Consider the following 26,109-nt stretch of genomic DNA (forward strand, 5'->3'; position numbering starts at 1 on the left):
TGTTAGCAGAATATGGAATCGGCAGGTTCAGGAGGGTAATGCGGAACTGCTTGCTGGATCCCAACGGCCTCGTATCACTAGCAGTCGAGATGACAGGCATCTTATCCGCATGGCTGTAATGGATAGTGCAGCCACGACTCGATCCCTGAGTCTACAGATGGGGACGTTTGTAAGACAACAGCCATCTACACAAACAGTTCGACGTCGTTTGCAGCAGCATGGACTATCAGCTCGGAGATCACGGCTGCGGTTACCCTTGACGCTGCATCACAGACAGGAGTGCCTGCGATGGCGTACTCAACGACGAATCTGGGTGCACGAATGGCAAAACGTCATTTTTTCGGATGAATCCAGGTTCTGTTTACAGTATCATGATGGTCGCATCCGTGTTTGGCGACATCGAGTTGAACACTCATAGGAAGCGTGTATTGATCATCGCCATACTGGCGTATGACCCGGTGTGATGTTATGGGTTGCCATTGGTTACACGTCTCGGTCACCTCTTGTTCGCATTGACGGCACTTTGAACAGTGGACGTTACATTTCAGATGTGTTACGACTTGTGGCTCTACCCTTCATTCGATCCCTGCGATCCCTACATTTCAGCAGGATAATGCACGACCGCATGTTGCAGGTCCTGTACGGGCCTTTCTGGATACAGAAAATGTTCGACTGCTGCCCTGACTAGCACATTCTCCAGATCTCTCACCAATTGAAAACATCTGATCAATGGTGGCCGTGCAACTGGCTCGTCACGACACGCCAGTCACTACTCTTGATGAACTGTGGTATCGTGTTGAAGCTGCATGGGAAGCTGTACCTTACACGCCATCCAAGCTCTGTTTGACTCAATGTCCAGGCGTATCAAGGCCGTTATTACGGCCAGAGGTGTTTGTTCTTGGTACTGATTTCTCAGGATCTATGCACCCAAATTGCGTGAAAATGTAATCACATGGCAGTTCTACTATAATATTTTTTTTCCAATGAATACCCGTTTGTCATTTGCATTTCTTCTTGGTGTAGCAATTTTAATGGCCTCTAGTGTAGTTTAATAAACATCGAGTAACCACACTAGTTCATTATTTTCGAATTTTGTGCTGCATCGTTCATGCATGGAACAATGTATACGAGCAACTCCATCTGCAGCAGTATTCTGTATGGCTTCGCTTCTGCTGTGCACCGGAGCCACGCGGAAAACAGCGAAGCCCCGCGGGCGCTCCAACTGCTAGGCCTGAATTTACGACCTCTGAACTCCCGTGTCAGAGCAGCTACTCCTCCGCACCTCACTTCAGTCTGTTCTTGACAGACTAATTCCGAACTCGGGCCGATGTTACCTGGAACAGAATTTATGCATCCAGGTACACAGCCTCGCGTCGGAAGCCAATGGATTAGCTTCATTATTCAGCCAGCGGTGAAGTCAAACGAGTATGTGCTGCAGCCTGTGTTAACTTCACAGCTAATGCGATTTTGCCGGCTACTTATTTTCGGTGCTCTGCCCAGCCTCAGTATTTATGTACTCATATTTTTAGGATGGTGCATAAATTCGTAGCGTTTTTGTTTTGTATATCGGTATTCCATTTGCTATGGGTTTATTTTCCGATTGTCATTTTTACGCGTAGTTCATTGCTCCTATTTGACTTTACATAATGTCATTTGGAGATACTGGGTGGAGCTGTGGACGCTAGGAAATGGAATGCCAAGTGGAGAATTCGGAAAATCTCTGACGTAGTCTTCTGTTTGGGTTCAATAGAGAGATGCCAGTAGCGGAGACAGCTGCAGCCAGGAACATTTGCATAAAATTTTTTAGGAACATTTACACCTACTCACTGTGATAGAATTTTCTTATAATAAGAATACTGAAGGGCGATCAGTTTTAATTGTTAAAAAGCATTCAAAAGCCAAGTTCGCACAAAATATGTTTTATTCAAGGCAAACCGGTTTCAACAGTCTTAGCTGTCATCTCCAGAACTTCAACAAATGTACAAGATGTCAAGTGGATAAAACTAAGCACATGATAAACGCGATGACAAACGTTTCTTATGTGCAGGGTTTTATGCACTTGATATCTTGTACATGAGGTCAGCGGGAAATGAACGTGTTTTTCTACGAGAAGACCTGAAGATGACAGCTAAGATTGCTGAAACCGGTTTGTTTTGAATAAAAAAATATTTTGTACGTTCTTCGCTTTTGAATAGTTTTTAGCCGCTCACAGTAGTCGAGCTTTGGACTGCTTCTAGAATGCTATTGCGCCCCCACCCTCCACACATACACAATGTTACTAAATTGGCGACTACTTGGCACGTCAAAATGTGTCTCCTCTTTTAGTCAAGTCTTTTTTCTATAGTTCGATTCAGTACTTCCTTATTAGCGTTCGGTACATCCATTTAATCTTTAGCAACCTTCTCAGACGCCATATTTCAAAAGCTTCTCTTCCTCTCGGAACGGTTTGTTGCACATGTTTCACTTCCGTAAACGTCTACACTTTTTCAGAAAAGGTTTCCTAACATTACCATTTTTATTCAAATGGTTCAAATGGCTCTGAGCACTATGGGACTTAACATCTCTGGTCATCAGTCCCGTAGAACTTAGAACTACTTAAACCTAACTAACCTAATGACATCACACAACACCCAGTCATCACGAGGCAGAGAAGATCCCTGACCCCGGCGGGAATCGAACCCGGGAACCCGGGCGCGGGAAGCGAGAACGCTACCGCACGGCCACGAGCTGCGGACCATTTTTATTCGATGTTAACAAATTTATCTTCTTCAGAAATATATTTTTGGATTTTGCCTGTCAGAATTTTATGTCCCCCTCTAATTCGATAATCTCCCACAGCAGCGTGTGACTTAATTCGACGAATTCTGTTACCCTTGTTTTACTTTCGTTTACTTTTATCATACAACCTCTTCTCAAGACGCTATCCATCCGCTCGACTGCTCTTCTTTGCGTCTCTCAGAAAATTACAAAGACATGGGTAACTCACAAAGTTTTTAATTTGTTTCCCTCAAGATTAGTTCGCTTTCACGTCGCCCATTGGTTTGCTTCACAGCCTGCTCAGTCTACCGACTGAACAACACCGCGGACCGATACAACCGTGTCTCACTAATATTATTCCCTTTACATGACCCTCGACTCTCATAATTGCTGTCTGGTTTCTGTATAAGTTGCAAAAAACCATTGGATCCGCCAGTTGTATCTCTACTTCATTTAGAGTTTCAAAGAGTGTAGTCCAGTCAACAATATAAAAAGCATTCTCTACAGCCACACGTGCTATAAACGCAGGTTTGCCTTTTTTAATCTACCAACATTAGTCATAGGATCAGTATTGCCTCGCGTGTTCCTACATTTCTCCGGTAACCAAGCCAACCTCTCCAGGGATCGCCTTCATCCAGTTTTCTTCATGTTATTTGCATCAGTTAGTTTTCAGTCACAACTCATTACTCTGATAAGTTCGGTAGTCTAATACTCCTCTCTGTCAGACGCTCTTTTCTGTGGAACTGGACAAACGATATTTCTTGGAGATTGGAAAACTTATTAGAACCAATGTGCCCTGAGGGCATCTGTGACTTATTTAATACCCTGCCTCCATGACACACAACGAAAATTCATTTATTGTTTCGAACATCGATTCCACACTCCGTCGTCTTAGCGGTGAGAATATTGCAGATATGTATAACATCGTTGATCATGACGATTGTTTGTGCAGTACAATGCTATGCTTGACTTGTTATGGGTGTTGTAAACGAAGTCCTCCGAAGTAATTCTTAAAGCGTTTCCATACAACTGCATCCTACGACTAGTCTGCTAGCCTACATGTTGGATATACACTTTAAACCTTTTAGATGGAGAGAGCCCTCATCTTTTCGAGAGTGCTACCAAAGCGAGAGGAATTAGCGTCTTTGATGCATTACAGCTACCTCGGTCGCGAAACACAAGATCAGGAAGGAGGTCGGTACAACTTTCGCAGAGGTGTGGCAACAAAATTCAAAGAACATAAATGTGAATTTCTTTAGTAAAAGCAAACTAGTTCTCTCAAAATATCGTTGAGCTCATTTACAGCAGCGATATTCGAGGATATCTATGGTTCAAATGACTCTGAGCACTATGGGACTTAACATCTGATGTCATCAGTCCCCTAGAACTTAGAGCTACTTATACCTAACTAACCTAAGGACATCATACACATGCATGCCCGAAGCAGGATTCGAACCTGCGACCGTAGCGGTCGCGCGGTTCTAGACTGTAGCGCCTATGGTAGAACCGCTCGGCCAAACCAGCCGTCGGATAGCTATGCTATGCTCTCCTACAACGTGGTCCATTGATCGTGACCGGGCCAAATATCTCACGAAATAAGCATCAAACGAAAAAATTACAAAGAACGAAACTTGTCTAGATTGAAGGGGGAAACCATATGGCGCTATGGTTGGCCCGCTAGATGGCGCTGCCATAGGTCAAACGGATATTAACTGCGTTTTTTTAAGTATGAGCCGCGCGGGATTAGCCGAGCGGTTTCACTCGCTGCAGTCATGGACTGTGCGGCTGGTCCCGGCGGAGGTTCGAGTCCTCCCTCGGGCATAGGCGTGTATGTTTGTCCTTAGGATAATTTAGGTTAAGTAGTGTGTAAGCGTAGGGACTGATGACTTTAGCAGTTAAGTCCCATAAGATTTCACACACATTTGAATATTTTTGATTTTTTAAAATAGGAACCCCCATTTTTTATTACATATTCGTGTAGTACGTAAAGAAATGTGAATGTTTTAGTTCGACCACTTTTTTCGCTTTGTGATAGATGGCACTGTAATAGCCACAAACGTATAAGTACGTGGTATCACGTAACAATACGCCACTGCGGACAGTATTTGCTTCGTGATACATTACCCGTGTTAAAATGGACCGTTTACCAATTGCGTAAAAGGTCTATATCGTGTTGACGTATGGCTATTGTGATCAAAATGCCCTACGGGCGTGTGCTATGTATGCTGCTCGGTATCCCGGACGACATAATCCAAGTGTCCGGACCGTTCGCCGGATAGTTACGTTATTTAAGGAAACAGGAAGTGTTCAGCCAAATGTGAAACGTCAACCACGACCTGCAACAAATGATGATACCAAAGTAGGTGTTTTAGCTGCTGTCGCGGCTGATCCGCACATCAGTAGCAGACAAATTGTGCGAGAATCGGGAACCTCTACGTCGGTGTTGAGAATGCTACATCAACATCGATTGCACCCGTACCATATTTCTATGCATCAGGAATTGCATGGCGACGCCTTTGAACGTCGTGTACAGTTTTGATACTGGGCACGAGAGAAGTTACGGGACGATGGCAGATGTTTTGCACGCGTTATATCTAGCGACGAAGCGTCATCCACCAACAGCGGTAACGTAAACCGGCATAATATGCACTATTGGGCAACGGAAAATCTACGATGGCTGCAACAAGTGCCACATCAGTGACATTGGCGGGTTAATGTATGGTGCGGCATTATGGGAGGAAGGATAATTGGCCCCCATTTTGTCGATGGCAAACTAAATGGTGCAATGTATGCTGATTTGCTACGTAATGTTCTCCCGATGTTACTACAAGATGTTTCACTGCGTGACAGAATGGCGATGTACTTCCAACATGATGGTTTTCCGGCACATAGCTCGCGTGCTGTTGAAGCGGTATTGAATAGCATATTTCATGACAGGTGGACTGGTCGTCGAAGCACCATACCATGGCCCGCACGTTCACCGGATCTGACGTCCCCAGATTTCTTTCTGTGGGGAAAGTTGAAGGATATTTGCTATCGTGATCCACCGGAAACGCCTGACAACATGCGCCAGCCCATTGTCAATGCATGTGCGAACATTACGGAAGGCGAACTACTCGCTGTTGAGAGGAATGTCGTTACACGTATTGCCAAATGCATTGAGGTTGACAGACATCATTTTGAGCATTTATTACATTAATGCGGAATTTACAGGCAATCACGCTGTAACGTCATGCGTTCTCAGAAATGATATGTTCACAAAGGTACATGTATCACATTGGAACAACCGAAATGAAGTGTTCAAACGTACCTACGTTCTGTATTTTAATTTATAAAACCTACCTGTTACCAACAGTTCGTCTAAAACTGTGAGTCATATGTTTGTGAATATTACAGCGCCATCTATCACAAAGCGAAAAAAGTGGTTCAACTAAAACATTCATATTTCTCTACGTACTACTCGCAAATGTAATAAAAAATGTGGGTTCCTATTAAAAAAACGCAGTTGATATCCGTTTGACCTATAGCAGCGCCATCTAGCGGGCCAACCATAGCGCCATCTGGTTTCCCCCTTCAAGGTAGACGAGTTTCTGTATATAGATAGATAAATAGATAGATATAGGGATACTTTTATTATATTTATCGTGTCAGAAGCAAACTAAAACAAAAGCAATATTAGATACATTACTACATACATACTTACATTATGGTTTATAAATTAAACTAGTCAAGAATGAATTAAATGATTAGACACAGATTGTGTTGTCAAACATAAGGTAATTTTAATCTATACAGTGGATGCCCAAAAATTTGCAACTTCCAGTGCACTTTGTGTAGCGTTTACGAAGTCCTCCATGGTGCACACAGTTGGAGGTAATGTGCATTGTAGTAGATGTATTGATGTCTGCACGGCAGCTCCGCAGTCACACTGGAGAGAGTCCACCTGGAAGCCCCACCTCTCCAGATTACTCTTGAATCTTGTGACAGAAGAACGCAATCGGTTGAGTGATTTCCATGTGGACCATTTCTCTGTGTGCCCTGGGGGAAGAACTTCTTGCGGGATCAGCGACTCCTCCAGATGCTGGCATCTGACCTGCCATCTCTTCTCCCGGTGTTGATGTGGAGTGTCAGCGAGTCGTTCTGTACTGTGAAGGGAGCTCTTTCTAGACACAAGTCTTTGCTGTGCCGGTTGGTGGCCATGTAGTTTTCGGATGTTAATGCCTTCTTAATTTCACTCCGTGCTGCTGTATCTCTTCGGATGTCCGGGGGGGCTATGCCGGATAAGCAGTACAGTTTTTCCACAGGTGTGGCTCTTAGACAACCCGTAGTGATACGACATGTCTCATTCAGAGCAACATCAACTTTCTTTGTATGTGTAGATCTGCACAATACTGGGCAAGCGTACTCAGCTGCATAGTAGCAGAGGGCTAATGCGGATGTGCGCACTGTGTCTGGCTGTGCTCCCCATGTTGTTCCAGTCAGCTTCCTAACCACATTGTTCCTGGCAGCCACTTTTTGCTTTGTTTTTAAGCAGTGTTCCTTATATGTAAGAGCACGGTCCAGAGTGACTCCGAGGAATTTTGGAGTCTTGCAGTGTTCTAAAGAGGTTCCTTCCCAATCTATCTGCAAGGTTCTACTAGCCTGTCTGTTTCGGAGGTGGAAAGCACAGGTCTGGGTCTTAGAAGGATTTGGTTTCAATTGATTGTCCCTGTAATAGGCAGTTAATTCTTTCAGAGCATCAGTTAGCTTCCGCTCCACCCTCTCAAAGCTGTGATCTTGTGCTGTGATTGCTCGGTCATCTGCATATATGAAGCTTTGTGTTCCTTCTGATAACGGCTGGTCATTAGTGTATATATTGAAGAGGGTGGGTGCCAGTACACTGCCCTGTGGCAACCCATTTTTCTGCTGCCTCCATCTGCTTCTTTGTCCTTGATATTCCACAAAATATCTTCGGTTCTGCAGAAGATTTCTAATTACACAGGTTAGTTTGTAGTTCTTGGTGAGGTTGTATAGCTTCAGCAACAAGAGTCTGTGGTTGACAGTGTCGTAGGCGGCTGAAAGTTCTATAAACACCGCTCCTGTTATCTGCCGCCTTTGGAAGCCGTCCTCTATATGCTGTGTTAAATTCAACACCTGTGCTGTGCAGCTCTTCCCTTGTCTGAATCCTGCCTGTTGAGGGATCAGTAATGGTTCTATGAAAGCTGTAATTCTTTGGAGGATCAACCTTTCCAATACCTTATACAGGTGGCATAGGAGGGAGATTCGCCTATAGCTTTTGGGGTAATCCCGGTCTTTCCCTGGTTTATGTATAGCTATAATTTTTGCTTTCCGCCAAGATTTTGGTATCTTGCCGCTCTTGACACAATTATTCATTAGCTCGAGTAGCCAGCACTTTGCACCTGGACCAAAGTTCTTGATCTGTTGACTTCTTATGTCATCTGCTGCTTTTCCGACTTTGCACTTATTTAGAGCTGAGTCGAACTCATTCAAACTGAATGGTAGAGACAGAATGTTTCCCTCTTGTTCGGGATCCCTTTCCAGGGTTCGTCTCCCGATTTTACTGGTATGGTCAGGTTTACCATTTTTCAAAATCTGGTGTGTGATCTGGTCTGCCTTCACATTTGTATGCGTATTGGGTTGGGATGGATCATTGTTAAGGTGCCGTAACAATCTCCAGGCCTTTTGACTACTTCTACTCATCTCACATTCTGTCATCAGTTTAATCCACTGTTCTCTCTTCGCCTCAGAGATTGAGGAGAGAGTATTTTGCGCAGCCACATAAGTTTCCTCGCTATAAGGTTTTTCTTCATATAGCCGATAGTATCCGTCCAGCAGAGCAGCTGTTTCAGGTGTCACACCCTGCAGATACATTGTCCTACACCCTCTTGGAATTGATGCTCGGGAGCAATGTTTGACAGTTTGAACAAAGCTGTCATACGCTTCAGGAATAGGTCGCACAGACTTGACTCCTTGTCCAGCATCTTAGCAAATTTTTTGTCCAATCAGCTTTCTTGAAATTGTATCTCCGTTTGAAATTCACCTCCTGTGGCCTTATTGCTGGAAGAACTTGACACAGTAGTGGCCTGTGTTGCGTCTTTGGTATGTGCGAGCACACTGATTTGGAGCAAAGCTGTGTGATGTCTTCACTCACAAAGAGGAGGTCAGGGTTAAATCCACGTTGCCACCTGCCACTGTTGATGGAAGGGGGTAGCTTGCTGTCATGTGTAAGAGACAACTGGCAGGATTCAGCCCAGGAGAGGACTGCCTCCCCATTTTCGTCATCTTCAGAGTATCCCCACAAATGACTATGGCTGTTACCGATTACTACAGACGTCTTGCTGTTATGGAAGTTCCTGGGTGGTGTGAAGGAAAATACAGCCGAAGGGGGCTTATACACAGAGGTAACCACGCAGTTACTCAGCTCCACTGAGATGACTTCGATGTTATTTTCTACGGTGCAGTGAGCACTGATTATCTGAAGCCCTGGTCTTACAAATATAGCACTTCCATACTGAGAGTGCGGTGTTTCTGCAGCTAGTTTCATGCCCGGTATTTTTGGTCGTCTCTGTCGCTCATCTCTATGCGTCTCTTGTATACACAGGACGTCGCGTTTTTTGTCACGGTATAGGTTGGATAACAGATGTTCTTTGGCTGATGATATGCCTTCAATATTTATAGATATAATAGTTAAAGTTGGCTCTGATAAGGACCGTTTATTTACTCGCATGTTTGTTTGCTTCTGGTGTGAGAGAATCAGCCGTCTAGGTATACCTAGACGCCCAGGGGACGCCCGGATGTGTAAGGCTTAGTTGTCAGGACACACCCTTCGTGGAGGCTTCTCTCATGTCCCCCATAGGGATACTAGAAGGTATAAAGAGGCATATAGAGCCACTCTCCATCCGCAAAAAATTAAATTGAATAGCACAGATAACCGCTAACATTAATACAATGTATCATCCGCCCTACAGTACAGAATTGCTTCCGGAGTATGTAATGTAAGTGAAAAAGCTACGAGCGCATCAGCGCGACAGGACTGACGACCACTATCGTCCTATTTGAATTTAATTTAATTCAAATACGATTCTAACCAAGAAGAGTTACTGTTGACGCACAAACACGTGATACATAGCGTTCTAGAAAAAATATGAAATAAAAAAAAGGATAACAGATGACGACAAACGTTTGCCTTCGTTTAATAGTGCCACGAGAGGAAAATTGCAGAAAGAGAGACCGCTACGCTCTCGCTATAAAGTGAATTTAGGAAAGCTGAGAGACTACGTACAAGCAACTTGCATTCATAATAAAGGTTATGCATGAAGACTACACCCATTTTCACTCTCATATTCGGGCTAAAGATCGAGCGAAATCCTAGGAAGTTACAGTTCTATGTAAATTTAATGAAAGGATCCAAGCCTTATAGCCAAAATATCGTGCATCATTATTTTCTTGTTGATACCGAGGAACGCAAATCGTAAGATGAAATATTAAATTCCGCCTTACAAAATATGTATTCAAGATTGGTTATCCTCCTAACGCTCAAAGTGTCAAAGCACCATACCATGGCTCACACGTTCACCGGATCTGACGTCCCCAGAAATGTGACAGATGCACTCCCTGTATCGAAAAACAAATGGAACATGTAGTGTGAGGATAAATTCCTTTATATTTAGCCCACTCAGATAGTATTCGTTTTATAGGTCTCGAATTTACATTCGGTGATAAAGAACAGTTTCTACTGATTAACCACAGAAGACAGAAAGCGGCTGCATGCTGATGGCGTGGTAGCTTCTAAAATTACAAACGAGTATGTGTATTGGGCTCCAGAGGTGTTTCAGATGTCAGTTTCACTTTTGTTACCAACCTGGATCTCATGTTTGGAAAGTCAGACTGTGGATGTCACAGGAGAGCCAGTGGGAAGTTTACTGTGCCAAAATTATAACGTGAAGATCTTTACTGGTAAGAGAAAAGAAATGCTTCTAGAGGATCTGAACACATAAATCGAAAACTTTCAATTATGACAATAAAACAAAGAAAAACATTAACTGTCCAAATAAATTACGTAGAATATCAGGACGTAGATAAAAAACACGTAATATGTGGCAGTACAAACAAAAGCTTCAAAAATAAACTTTATAAAACAATAGCAGAATCTACACTGTTCCAAGGCAGTGAGATCTGGGCCCTTACCAATAGACAGACAAATAAGGTTATGGACTGTGAACGGATGTACAAAATCAGATTAAATGAAAAATGATTCTAAAATACTTACAAATATAACCAGTATACAATGAGGAGACGAAATCACGGGATACCTCCTCATATCGCCTAGCGTCGAACCTCGTTCTGGACGGCGTGGTGCAGCCTCTTGATGCGGAGTGGGCACAAGTCGCTACAAATATTGAACCGCGCTGCCTCTATAGAAATACAAAGTTGCGAAAGTGTTGCCGGTGCAGGATTTTATGCATGAACTGACCTCTCGATCATGTCCCATACATGTTCCATGGGATTCATGTAGAGAGAGGTCTGTGTGCCCATATCATTCTCTCGAATTGTCGAGAATGTTCTTCAAACCAATAGTCAACAACAGTGGCCCAGTGACTTGTCATCGTTGTTTGGGTATATGAAGTTCATGAGTGACTGTAAATGGTCTCCAGGTAACCGAATATAATCATTTCCAGTCAATGATCGGTTCAGTTGCACGAGAGGACCCGGTCCATTCCATGTAAATACAGTACGCAATAATGGAGCCACCACAAGCTTTCGCAGTGCATTGTCGACAACTTGGGATCACGGCTACGCGAGATCTGCGCCACACTCGAACCCTACCATCAGCTCTTACCAACTGTTGTCCATGGTCGAGCCTATATGGTCCCGAGCCCAGCAGAGGCGCTGCAGGTGATGGTGAGTTGTTAGCAAAGGAACTCTCGTAGATCGTCTGCTGCTATAGCCCATTAATGCAAATTTTCGCCGTACTATCTTAACAGATACGTTCGTCGAATGTCTCACATTTATTTCACAGGTTATTTCACGCCATGTTACTTGTTTGTTAGCACTGACAACCCTACGCTAACGCCCCTGCACACGGTCGTTAAGTGAAGGACGTCGCCCACTGCGTTGTCCATAGTGGAAGCTAACGCCTGAAATCTGGTGTCCTCGGCACACCCTTGACACCGTGTATCTCGGAATATAGCATTCCCTAAGGATTTCGGAAACAGAATATTCCCATCTAGCTCCTACACGTTCAAAGGCTGTTAATTCCTGTCGTGCAGCCAAAATCACTTCGGAAACCTGCATTTTTATACCTTGTGTAGGCGATACTGCCGCCATCTATATACGTGCATATCACCCACATATCCCACAACTTCTGTCACTTCAGTGTGCGATCGACTGTACTATTACAGAGACAGATGGGAGAAGTATGTGGAAATATCGGTAGATATGGCGGGAATAAGGTTGTCCAACTAAGAATAGGTGTCACCCGTAGTACCTGAAAGAGAAGATAATGAGTATGCTCTATTGGAACTGCTGTTGCAGTACACAGTGATTCAATGATTCCGCCCAATGTAAAATCATTGTGCACTTTTCGTTAATGCTGTTTTTTACTAAAGACCACTTATGACCAATGTCGGCCACTGTGTTAAACAGTGGAGCACATCCGTCTATGAAGGCTGACAGCTATGTCTGCTGCAAGTTGTCCGAAGCAAACTCACGCGACCGTGTATTCGGATGCACAGTACGAGGCGAAGTACGCAATACGGCCACGATTGATTTACGAGCGGCGACTGCGAACTTGTCCAACAAGTGGCCACTTTCCAAGTTACGTCGTAGTGCATGGTTGAAGCCTGCTAGCGTTAATCCTCTGACAGATTAGTGCACACTGAGGCTGTACGGCACATCAGTATCCATACTCTGAAAACCACTGATATATGCATGGCAGAGGGTACTTTCCACACTACGTTATGGCGGGAAGGAGGTAAGAATACCGCCTTTCATGTCTCAGTGATCGCTCCACTTAGTCTTATCCCGTCTGCTGCCACTACGGCTGCGAGACTTGGAGAGCTGAAGCCTTTTATACAAATATCAAAAAAAGTTTTGCATCGCCTCCGTTCCGAGAGTTCTGGAACATGTTCAGAAAATTGGAATAGAGATCAACATAAACATCATTTCCGCCCTTTATATTGCTCATGAAAATCACACACTGCATGTTGTACCACCTGGACAACAATTGAATGCATTTTCAAATACACCCACATTCATACTCTCTACCAGTAAACCACTTTTGCGATGATGGTTAAAGGTACATGATATGCTGAATATCAAATGCAATACAAATGAAAATAAAATCAATCAGCTCGTTTCTCAGCATGAGCGTTTTTGTAAGTATCTCTCGAAGTATCTCTCGGCAATAACATCATCAAAAAGCTCACAACTAGCTGATCGGAAGGGGGGAGGGGGGAGGAGGCAGGGGGAGGGCGCAACCGACAATACTCTGAACGTCGGCACTTGCATTTTGTTACTCTGTCGCTGAATACGATTGCTCTCTTTGGTACAGTGCTGTTCATGCCAGGCTTGAGGATATTGCCCTCAACGAGACCGGTAGAATAACGTCAGGATGCTGGAGAGTAACGATATCCTGTAAACTCTACAGTCTGACGGAGATAGCCCCATCAGATTGTAACGGGACATCCTCCTCTAGCATTACTTTTCTTTAACAGTAGTTTCCGATACCAGTATTACTTTTCGAGTTTTGGACAGATCAATATTATCTCAGTAGCTTTTCTGAAAACTTCCATATAATTTTATACACAATGTGTTATAGCTCAAGCTAAAATTTATGAAAATGAATTAGTTTGTAAAATATTTTAGTTTCGATGTCACAGTCGATAAGTACGAGTTCTGAATGTACAGTTAAAATTATTTTTTAGAAACATTTGAAATTACGAATTGTCTGCATACTTAAAATTTCTATTATTAATTGCACAATCCGCTACTGTTTACTACGTTTATTTCTTGAGTCATTTATGAAATAACTGTCGAAATTAATAATGTAACGAAAACCAGTAGGAATTCATTTGTTAAGAAAAAATTAAAACCCTTTGGAATATTGTTATTTCCGCTAGTGTGGGAGCTGTAAGCTTGCCTCTGATGTGATAGGACTGTTTTGGTATAATAGGTGCAAACAATGTAATTTCGTCTTTGTTAATGTAAAAATCAAAATGCTGTAAAATATACCAAAAGGTCACAAACTCAGTGGAAATATATTTACGTAAAAATTTCTGCAAGAACAATCTTACAGTTTATTTAGTTCAAATCAAGCGTGAGGACCTGATGTTAGATTTTTACCTCAAGAATCAGACCCCTGGAAAAGAAGAACTGGAGCCACCTCAACCTGCCAAGCTAAGTAAACTTGAAAGTTTATTGTAATCTTCGCTCCTCTCAAATCTACATAAAAGACTTTGCTTATTAATTAATTGGACTGATTATTGTTTAGATAAATGGAAATAGGAAGCCGGGGGAAGATTGCAAGATATAAGGCAGGAAGTTTATGTATGTGCATCCTTGAGATTGGAGGTCTGATGTACTTCGGCCGTTCACCTATATAGTAAAATGGAACACTTACAGCCTTCTTACGATGTCATTTATTACGTACTATCAGTTTCAATTCGTCAGTGTACCATCTTCAGGCCTCATCTGACGCTGAGGAGGGTAACACATCCGTATACACAATTCATCAGTGGCCAACATCTATAACTGGATTTCTTAGACTACCTGTAACAGCGATGTTGTCTTTCCAACCAGCAGCTATCAACTCACCATAGTTGATGTTTTGAAAGACTACATCTTTGTTATTAGAAGTAGCATGCGAAATCATTTATAGATGTTGGCCACTTATGAATCGTGTATAAGGATGGTGTTAACCCCTCAGGCCCGAAGATGGTGCACTGAAGCACCGAAACTGGTAGCCATATAATAAATGGCATAACAAGGACGGCTGCAGGTGTTCCATTTTACTACATAAGACAAGAAGTTACCGCGTACACAGAGAGACGTGTAGTGGATCTAAACGCTGCTCAAGCTTTTCATAGACGCCAACCTCCCCTAAGCAAGCTGAAAACCAGGAAAAGCTTTCTAAAAACTTTCTTTAACGACAATGCATCATAGTCAATGGCACAAAACCTGTGGACAATCTGAACTGCAGATATCGCATCGTGGATCCTTATATTCGGAGGCCCTCCCCCAGGTGAAAATCTGCAACGGAAAACGTGTAAGTCCTTAATATGTGGGGTGGACAGAACAAAGGATAATATGGCCAAATGGAACTATGCAGAGGATCCGTCAACTTTATGCAAATATGGAACCAAACAAACCACCAAGCACCTGTACAACTGTCTAACTGTCTTCAGTGCTCAGTTTCCTCCACTCTCGAGGATCTATTGCGGGCCGGAGAGAATGCTGTCGTGGATGCCAATTTTTGATCTTATTACATTTAGTGATTGTAATCAGTTTATATATAACTAATAGTGTATGTCTCCAATTATCTTACATATATTTGTTTTTCTCATAATGTGCATATGATATGCAACGCTTTTGACACGAATAAACAAATAACTAAATATTGTGAACGCTTCCCTCCCCCCCCCCCTTTTACTCCGACCGTATGAACGTAAGAGAATACATGAATACATAGAGAAAAGATACTCTGCAGGACCTGATAAAACTACGAAATCACATCGAAGATGGATTGTCTGATGTCTTTCAACGTCTCCATTGCACTTCTATATACTTTTTCAAGTGCCTACTGTATCTTGGCTCCTTCAAATCCGTTTTTTAATATCGCTGGTGTTGATTATGGTCAACAGGAAATACAAACTTCCGCCAGCTCGCTTCCTTCCTTCAACTGCCCTATTCCAATGATCTCCCTCTTCCACTGATTTTTCACTAATATATTAATTTGTATGTGTGGGCAAAACATTTTACATGTGAGTGCTACATGTAATATTTCATACAGAAGTGTACACAAATAGTATTTACAAAATTTTGCGCTACATAGGATTGTGTTTGCAAAATAAATTAGTACACAGATTGTTGTGACGAAAAATCCATCATACACTTTTTATGTCGTTTACCAAAGACGTTCACGTTTAATGTTTTAAGTTTCCAAATAATTTCCAGTGCGTAAAAGAATAGTTCCCTTTACACTTATTGATGACTGAAGCATATTAGGCTTCACTAGCCACAGTATCACCTAGACAAACGAAAGTAGGTACGGCGAATCCGTTTATTGCATAGGAGCTCTGAAATTTAATATATTCCAGCTTAACAAGCAAGAGTGCTCCATATTTCGTAAAGAAGCCATCATAGGCTGTGTAAGAAATATCGTCAGTGAAAGTGCTGCCTAAACTGCTGAGAGAGGAAATTTCCGCCACTGCCAGTTCAAAATGGCTCTAAGCACTATGAGACTTAACATCTTTGGCCATCAGCCCCTAGAACTTAGAACTACTTAAACCTAACTAACCTAAGGACATCACACACATCCATGCCCGAGGCAGGATTCGAACATGCGACCGTTGCAGTCGCGCGGTTCCGGACTGAGCGCCTAGAACCGCTAAGCCACCGCGGCCGGCCACTGCCAGTTAACCAGAAGGCCAAAGCCACCGATAAATCAGCCGAACCGTTCACAGCCACCCAGCCACGGAAATATACTTTTCACTTCGACTGTTGCCAGGGCCGACACGAAGTGGAGGGAAGCCAGTAACTTTCACTTCTACAAGGTACTCTGCGTGATGGATTTATTTATGACATTTTCCTCTGACAGAGGATATTCCACATTGTACAAATGACGTATAACTGTGTGCTCGACAGGCAATACAATAGGACATACCTATAGGGGATGTAAATTGAGGTGGCGCAGTGGATAGCACACTGGACTCGCATTCGGGAGGACGACGGTTCAATCCCGCGTTCGTCCATCCTGATCTAGCCTTCCGTGATTTCCCTAAATCGCTCCAGGCCGGGATGGTTCCTTCGAAAGGGCACAGCCGAACTCCTTCCGCGTCCTTCCCTAATCCGATGAGACCGATGACCACGCTGTCTGGTTTCCTCCCCCAAACAGCCCAACCCAACCCTTAGTTGAGTCTAAACGATGCCAAATTACTTCGAGGGAAAAGGAGATAATTGTTTCATCTCCAGACCAATCATTAGCATATTTATGAACAACTAATAAAAGTTGTTATCACGCCGACAATACAGCATTCTTTCATATGGATACATAAAGTATTCTCCGTCAAATACTTTATAGTAATTTACGGACTGTGAGTGTAGACAAAATGGGATAGCTTTGTGTAGAGCAACACTAAGATGTCAACCCATGTACTGGATTTGTAAATGACACTCGCACCCAAATTGGCCAAAATAAATTTGATCGTGTCAAATGCTTCAAATGGCTCTCAGCAGTATGGGACTTAACATCTGAGGTCATCAGTCCCCTAGACTTAGAAATACTTAAATCTAACTAACCTGACATCACAAATATCCATGCCCTAGGCAGGATTCGAACCTGCGATTGTAGCAGCAGCGCGGTTCCGGACTGAAGCGCCTAGAACCTCTCGGCTACAGCGGCTGGCTGATCGTATCATCGGGTTCAAACACTTGAGGCAATCGGTCTCCGAAACTGTGCATTGCACAATCCATGTGCCTTTCGTAGTTTGTTGCTTTAAAGGTATAGTAGCATTTGTACCACGGATCGTGTAAAACAATCAATTTCCTTAGCAACGCCTTTTCAGTTGTCAACAATACCGTGCGAGACGATACAGTAGTAAAATACTGGAATGGCATTCGGTAGGACCGAGTTTCAAACCAACTGACCACCCTGATTTAGATTTCCTTTGATACCCTGGATTCTGGGTTCTAACCTCACCACAGCTTAAATATCGAATAAATACCATCAGCAATGGAAGCCGAAGACTTCCGGCGTAAGAAGCCACCCTCGTTCTGTCAATAGCTCGTCAGAGTGGTGGGATAGAGGACACGGCTTCAGGGCACTCTCTTGTCCTTGAGGTGGGACACTGCCCCTAAAGACAGAAGAATCAGCAGTGACCAACGGCGTGAGGATGCAAAGGGCAACGCACACCACTGCATTAAGGACACACAGTGTGTAACCATATGACATGTGGCCTGCAATTGGAAGTATCATCATAACAAAAGATTCCAGGTTAGTCCCCCATTCGGATCTGCGGGAGGGGACTGCCAAGGGGAGATGACCATGAGAAAAGCTTGAATATTCAACGAAAGGATAACATTCTGCGAGGCAGGGCGTAAAATGTCAAAGGTCTGAACATGGTTGGGAAGCTAGCAAGTAAAAAAAGGGAAAGGAACAGGCCCAGTCTAGACATATCGGGGTCAGTGAAGTGAAATGGAAATAAGCATTTATGGTCAGACGAGTAAAAGGCAATATCAACAGCAGCAGCAACTGGAGTAGGATTCATTATCAATAGCAAAGTACAGCAGACATTGACATACTGTGAAAAGTTCAGTGAACGATTATTGTCATCATTATCGACAACAAAACTACACCGACAGCAGTAGTTCAGATAGACATGCCGATGTCGCAGCTAGAATCTGAAGAGACATAGAAAGTATATGAGGGTACTGAACGGGTAATACAGTAGGTAAAGGGAGATGAAAATCTAATAGTCATGTGGGATTGGAATGCAGTTGTCGGGGAACAAGTAAAAGGACCGGTTCAGAGAGAATACGGGCTTTGTAGTACGAATGAAAGAGGAGAATGTCTAACTCAGTAGCGAAAAAATTTCAGCTGTTTACAGTGAATAGTCTGTTTAAGAATCATAAGAGGAGGAGGCGTTCTTGGAAAAGGCTGGGAAATTCGGGAATAATCCATTTCGACTAGATCATGACCAAACAGAGATTTCGAAATCAGATACTGGATTGTAAGGCGTACCTAGGAGAAGATATAGGCTCAGATAACAATTTAGTAATGGTGAAGGGCAGAGTCCATAGAAAGAGGCTAGTCAGGAAGAATCAGTGTGAAAGGAAGTGGGACACGGAAGGACTCAGTTCCCTGAGATTGTAGGTAATGCGATAATGTACAGCTCAGTAGGCAGTTAAGTTGAAGAAGGATGACATCTCTAAAAAGAGCAAATCACAGAAGTGGAAAAGAAAAAGGTAGGCACTAAGAAGGTAACAGAGAAGAAAAATGGTTGACAGAAGAAATAATTCAGCTGACCGATGAAAGAAGGAAGTACAAAAACGGTCAAAGTAATTCAAAAATACAGAAATACAAGTTACTCAGGAATGACGTACATGAATCTAAGGCGAAATGGTTGCATGAAAAACGTGAAGAAGTCGAAAAAGTAATGATTTTCGGGAGGACCGACCCGACACACAGAAAAATCGAAACGATCTTCGATGAAATGAAAAGCAAGGGCGGTAACATTATGAGTGCAGTGGGAAATCCACTGTTAAATGCAGAGGAGACAGCGGATAGTAGGAATGGTCTCTACGAAGGGGAGGCACTTGTCTGACGACGTCATGGTAGAAGAAACGGGAGCTGACAGGGAAGCGAAAGGGGATCCAGTATCAGAATTTAAAAGAGCTTTAGACGACTTAATATCAAATAAGGCTGAAGAAATTCCATCGGATTTCTGAAATCATTGCGGTACTGGCGACATACTATTTGACTTATGCAAAAACATCATTCACACAATTCCGAAGATTGCACGAGCCGCAAAGTACGAGCATTATTGTACAATCCGCTCAACAGCTCATGCATCCACGTTGCTGAAAGAATAATATGTAGAAGAATGGAAAGGAAAATTGAGGATGTGTTAGATGATGATCAGTTCCGCTTTAAGAAAGGTAGAGGCACCAAAGAGGCAGCTGTGATGTCTCGGTTGATAATGGAAGCAAAACTGAAGTAAAATCAAAACACTTTCGTAGCATCTGCTGATCTGTAACTAGCGTTCGACAATGTAAAACGCTGGAAGATGTTCGAAATTGTGAGGGAAGTAGGGGTAAGCTATAGGGATAGACGGGTAATTTACAATATGCACAAGATCCAGGAGGGAACAATAACCAAGAACGAAGCGCTCGGGTTAACGAGGGAGTGAGACAGGGAAGTGGTCTTTTGCCAATACTGTTCAATCTATACATTCAAAAAGCAATGACGGAAACAAAACAAACTCTGAAGACTAAGATTGAAATTCAGCGTGAAAAGCAAGAATGATGAGATGTTTCCAAACACCGCATTCCTGTATTAAGCTGTTTTATTCACAACTGGCGGTTTCACATCAGTATAGACGAATCTTCAGCTATATTTTCCACGAATTCAAATGAAATTGTAGAAATACGCAACCGTAAATAGTGCTGTCATTCAACAAAAACATGTAGTTACAATATTATATTTTTGTAAAATCGATGGTCAGTTACGGAGTCCCAGCATTCGGGAAGTTATCTACGTTAAGAGTCAGTTCACATTGATGGGCCATCATAATAAAACTGACCACACCCAAAACATGTTCGCCAAAAGTGTACAAAACGTGACAACTGATCCAATCTGGCCTACAAAAAAGCGTGAAAAAGAACGGATAATGAATGGGATACTAATGTAACCGGTTTTAAATGCCTTAAAAATTAACTAAGTACCACTTGTGCAGGCCAACGGCCTTGCCCCAGTGGTAACACCGGTTCCCGTCAGGCCACCGAAGTTAAGCGCTGTCGGGCTGGGCTAGCACTTCGATGGGTGACTATCCGGGCTGCTGAGCGCTGTCGGCAAGCGGGGTGCACTCAGCCCTTGTCAGGCAAACTGAGGGGCTACGTGACTGAGAAGTAGGGGCCCTGGTCTCGGAAACTGACATACGGCCGAGAGAGCGGTGTGCTGACCGCGTGCCCCTCCATATCCGCATCCAGTGACGCCTGTAGTCTGAGGATGACACGGCGGCCTGTCGGTACCGTTGGCCCTTCATGGCGTGTTCGGAGGAGTTTTTTTAGTTTTAGTTCACATGGGGGAGTATCACACAAAAATTAATACAGTATCTTCTTTTTTGAGTCAGCACTCTTATGACTGGTTTGATGCGGCCCGCCACGAATTCCTCTCTTGTGCCCACCTCTTCATCTCAGAGTAGCATTGCAACCTACGTCCTCAATTATTTGCTGGATTTATTCCTGCCTCCGTCTTTCTCTGCAGATTTTATCCTCTACAGGTCCCTCTGTGCTATGGAACTTTCTCCCCGATGCCTTAACAGATGTCCTGCTGTCCTATCCCTTCTTATTGTCAGTGTCTTCCGTATGTTCCTTTCCTCCACGAATCTCAGGTGAACCTTTTCATTTCTTACCTTATTATCCCACCTAATTTTCAACATTATTTTGTAGCATCACATCTCAAATGATCCGTTCTCTACTTTCCCGGTATTCCCACAGTCCATGGTCCTCTATCATACAATGCTGTGCTACAAACGTACATTCTCAGAAATTTCTTCATCAAATTAAGGCCTATGTTTGTTACTGGTAGATTTCTCTTTGCCAGGAATACCCCTTCCGCTTGTGCAAGTCTGCGTATGATGCCTTCCTTGCTCCGTATGTCATGAGTCAAATGGTTCAAATGGCTCTGAGCACTATGGGACTCAACTACTGAGGTCATTAGTCCCCTAGAACTTAGAACTAGTTAAACCTAACTAACCTAAGGACATCACAAACATCCATGCCCGAGGCAGGATTCGAACCTGCGACCGTAGCGGTCTAGCGGTTCCAGACTGCAGCGCCTTTAACCGCACGGCTACTTCGGCCGGCCTGTCATGAGTCATTTTGGTACCTGTGTAGCTCAGTACTTTAACTGAATCTGCTTCGTGACCACCAATCCTGATATTGTTTCTCGCTATTACCATTTCTGCTACTTCTAATTATTTTCGTCTATCTTCGGTCTAGTTTCAATCCATATTCTGTACACGTTATCTTGTTCATTCCACTAAGTTTATCCCGTAATTCTTCTTCACTTTCACTGGGGATGTTATCACTCATGTCTTTTAACTTTGAATCTTAATTCACCTCTTGAACTTTTATTTCCGTCATGGCTTCTTGTATGCACAGATTCAACAGTAGGAGCGAAAGATTGGACAGTAGGCACGAGAGACTTATCCTTATACACTTTTGAATCCGAGCGCTTCGTTCTTGGTCATCCACTTTCACTTTTCCCCTTTGCTCTTGCACATATTGTATATTATCCGTCTTTCCCTACAGCTTACTCTTACTTTCTCAGAATATTAAACATCTTGAACCATTAAAGAGTGACGAACGCTTTTTATAGATCGACAGATCTTAAGAACAAGCCTTGATTTACTTTGGTCTCACTTCCATTATGAATCGCAACGTCACAATTGCTTCTCTGATGCCCTTACCTATCCTAAAGCCGAACTGATGGTCATCTGACACATACTCAATTTTTTCCTCATTCTTCAGTATATTATTATTCTCGTCAGCTGCTTGGACTGGTGGGCTGTCTAGCTAATCGTGCGAAAATTTTCCCACTTGTCTGGTCCTGGAATCTTGGGAATCATGTGGATGACGTTTTTCCGAAAGTCAGATGGTATGTCATCAGTCGCGTACATTCTACACACCGAAGTGAATATTAATTTTCTTAACTCTGCCCCCCCCCCCAAGTCGTCCAAATCTTTTTTTAGATCCGATTCTAATACTGGATCCCCTAACTCTTCAAAATCGACATATGTTTCTTCTTCTGTCACGTCATCAGACACATCTTCCACCTCATAGAGACCTTCAGTGCACTCATTCCACTCTCTCCTCTGCATTTAACAGTGGAAATGGGACGTAAATTCAGCCAGAAGTCGGAAACAGTGTGAAACAACACTTCTCCAAGCAAATGACTTTCTTCCTTTGCTCCAGGGTCCAGGTTTTATCGTTTCCTGTTACGGGCATTTGCATCACTGATGAGACTTTTTACAAGTACAGCTCGTACTGCAGATCCCTCTTTACGGAGCTCCCGAACAGCTACAAAGAATGGAAGACTGCAAAACAAGGTAAAGCAGTGTGTTCGCAGTGCCAAAATCAGGCACGCTCGTTACTTTATGTGCAGCAATACGACACCCGCCGAGATGTAACTTCACGAACTGTTTCTCAGGTCTCAACGGAAAAACTGTTATGCTGAAACGAACTATCTTTATACGACACAATTAATCCTGACATTTTCCATCCGAAACACGTGACAGCAAACACAAGATAAACAATAATAAGATACTCTTCTGTAGCCATGTGACTGACGATATCAGCACAGCAATGATCAAAACTGTGCAGATACTTAGCAACTGTCTTAATAGGCATATTTAATTTTTCTCTCGTGACTGGATCATATACCAAGCCACCCCTTTCCCTAAAAACTATAACGTCCAATCATTTTGAGTGCCTATACAAAGAGCAACTGACTGGCTGTGTCCAAAGCCCTGGGATATATTGCTTGCAACCAAATTAACGAAAACATTCGCAGATTCATCTGTTATGACAAATATAAATCCAGCGTCCGTGACCACAACTGCATTATTTAAGGTAACTGATGATCTGAAATATGCCTTGGTCATCTAGATGCCACAGTATTGAGAGTACCGGACTACAGAAAATCATTTGTTGCAGATAAAAATGTGACAGGTAAAATTTCCAGATCTCAGGCTGAGGTGATTTGACAGACACTTGAAGGTCATTTTCTCATGAGTGCCACATTGGTCAGTCCTGTGCACGGTATTGTTCGCCTTGAACACTAAAGAGCCAAAAAACTGGTACACCTGCCTAATATCGTCTACGCCCTCGTGAGCACGCAGAAGTGCCGTAACACGATGTGGCATGGACTCGACTAATGTCTGACGTAGTGCTGGAGGGAACTGACACCATGAATAGTGCAGGGCTGCCCATAAATGCGTAAGAATACAGTAAATGGAGATCTCTTCTGAACAGCACGTCGCAAGGCATCCCAATATGCTCAGTAATGTTCATGTCTGGGAAATTTGGTTGCCAGTGGATGTGTAAAAACTCAGAAGAGTGTTCCTGAAGCAACTCTGTAGCAATTCTAGACGTGCGGGGTATCGCATTATCCTACTGGAACTGCTCAAGTCCATCGGAATGCACAGTGGACACGAATGGATGCAGATGAACAGACAAGATGCTTACCTACATGTCACCTGTCGGAGTCGTATCTAGACGTATCAAGAGTCCCATATCGCTCCAACTGCACACGGCCCACACCTTTACAGAACCTCCACCATCTTGAACAGTCGCCTGCAGCGTCCATAGATTCGTGAGGTTATATCCATACCCGTACACGTCCATCCGATCGATACAATTTGTAACGAGTCTCGTCCTACCAGGCAACATGTTTCCAGTCATCAACAACCCAAGGTCGGTGTTGACGGGCCCAGGCGAGGCGGAAAGTTTTGTGCCGTGCAGTCATCAAGGGTACACGAGTGGGCCTTGGGCTCCGGAAGCCCATATCGATGATGTTTCGTTGAGTGGTTCGTACGATGACACTTGTTGATGACCCAGCATTGAAATATGTAGTAGTTTGCGGAAGGGTTGCACTTCTGTCGCGCTGAACGATTCTCTTCAATCGTCGTTGGTCCCGTTCTTCCACGATCTTTTTCCGGCCGCAGCGATGTCGAACGGAGATTTGATGTTTTACCGAATTCGTGATATATTCACGGTACACTCGTGAAATGGTTGTACAGGAAAATCGCAACTTCACCGCTATCTCGGAGATGTTGTGTCCCATCGCTCGTGCGCCGCCTATAATATCACGTTTAAACTCACTAAAATCTTGATAACGTGCCATTGTAGCAGCAGTAACCGATCTAAAAACTTCGCCAGACACCTGTTGTCTTATGCAGTTGTTGCCGTGCACAGCGCCGTATTCTGCCTGTTTGCATATCTCTGTATTTGACTACGCCTGCCTATACCAGGTACTTTGGCGCTTCAGTGTATGTCAATAATATCTCGTCAGTCCTGACCTATAAATATAATTTCTATGCGGACAATCTCCTGCTTTACGTAAGTGCCAGACCTGAAGATATCAACACTGCGATTGTCAAGATGAATCACGATATGACTGGAGAGATGAGCGCAAAACCTGTGACTTCAAGTAAGTGCGAAGAGCACAAAAATATTCCATCAGAAATTAATAAGTTATAAATCCCAAGAACAAGTGCGTACTATTTTTGTCAGCAGCATTCCAATACCACGAGAAAACAGTCACGAACTTGGATTTAGCCTTGGAAGAGCTTTTTAACTGGGTAGAAAACACTGTTGCCACATGTAGGAAGACCACCGTATGCCCTAAAAAAGTTTCCAAAGATACACTCACAACCAGCCGAGTGGTCTAGGGCGCTGCAATCATGGGCTGTGCGGCTGGTCCTGGCGGAGGTTCGAGTCCTCCCCCGGGCATGGGTGTGTGTGTTTGTCCTTAGAATAATTTAGATTAAGTAGTGTGTAAGCTTAGGGACTTAAGACCAAAACAGTTAAATCCCATAGATTTCACACAAATTTGATTTTTTTTTTTACACTCACAACCAAAACATCGTCAACATAGTCGTCGAGGAATAAATCAAACCATATAAGTTGACCCTTGCACAGAAAATTACAGCAACCATTCACTTTTTACAGTGCTATTTATGTATTTAAGCAGCGCCGATACCGGTCTCGTACCAACAGGTTCATCCTCAGACAGCTAGTTAGCGTTTTACATTACATTTAGTGTTTTGTTTCCCCACCTGACGAAACTTCCTTGGGGTAGTGATGCCCTACAACCAAAATAAGATGTGGAAAAAATAAAAAAGTCCACTTTTGTAATATTTGTAATATTTATATATGCACATCCATCCCAATCCGTTTAATGTGCTTTCAAAGTATGCCATAATATGTTCATAGTTGTAATATTTATTTCTGTACCTCTGGCCCTTATTATTTACTTTTGTTCCGATGTATACTACAATATTTACGTAATATTACTGCAGTAATACTGTGTAACTGACTGTTTTATTTGTTTATCTTAATTTTAATCGGTTCTCTTTCAGTATAAATAGTAATAAATGCAACATTAGCAGTTTCTAAATTTCTACTGTCACTTACATGTACATAATATAATATCTCTGAGAGTGGAAGTCTGTGGCATTGTTATGGTTGTAATATCGCCATCTTTGTATACATACCTCCACGTGACGGAACTTCTAAGTGTGTGAGTGGTGCTTTACATTATGTGCATATATATACACAAAAAGTGCATTATACATTTTTCGGTGCTGCAAGATGAAAAGCAACCTGCACTGGAATGTAATGGTGCGGATT

At 43.1% G+C, this 26,109-nt stretch overlaps 1 protein-coding gene and 1 pseudogene across 1 annotated transcript in view; both read left to right on the plus strand.

The window, feature by feature from the left end:
• Positions 1 to 26,109, plus strand: part of LOC126245997 (somatostatin receptor type 2-like) — a 1,701,965-nt gene that overhangs the window by 331,164 nt on the left and 1,344,692 nt on the right. The window lies entirely within an intron of this gene.
• On the plus strand, positions 20,430 to 20,547 carry LOC126203314 (5S ribosomal RNA; annotated as a pseudogene).

Source organism: Schistocerca nitens, chromosome 1 (genome assembly GCF_023898315.1).
Source record: "Schistocerca nitens isolate TAMUIC-IGC-003100 chromosome 1, iqSchNite1.1, whole genome shotgun sequence".
Classification (NCBI taxonomy): Eukaryota; Metazoa; Arthropoda; class Insecta; order Orthoptera; family Acrididae; genus Schistocerca; species Schistocerca nitens.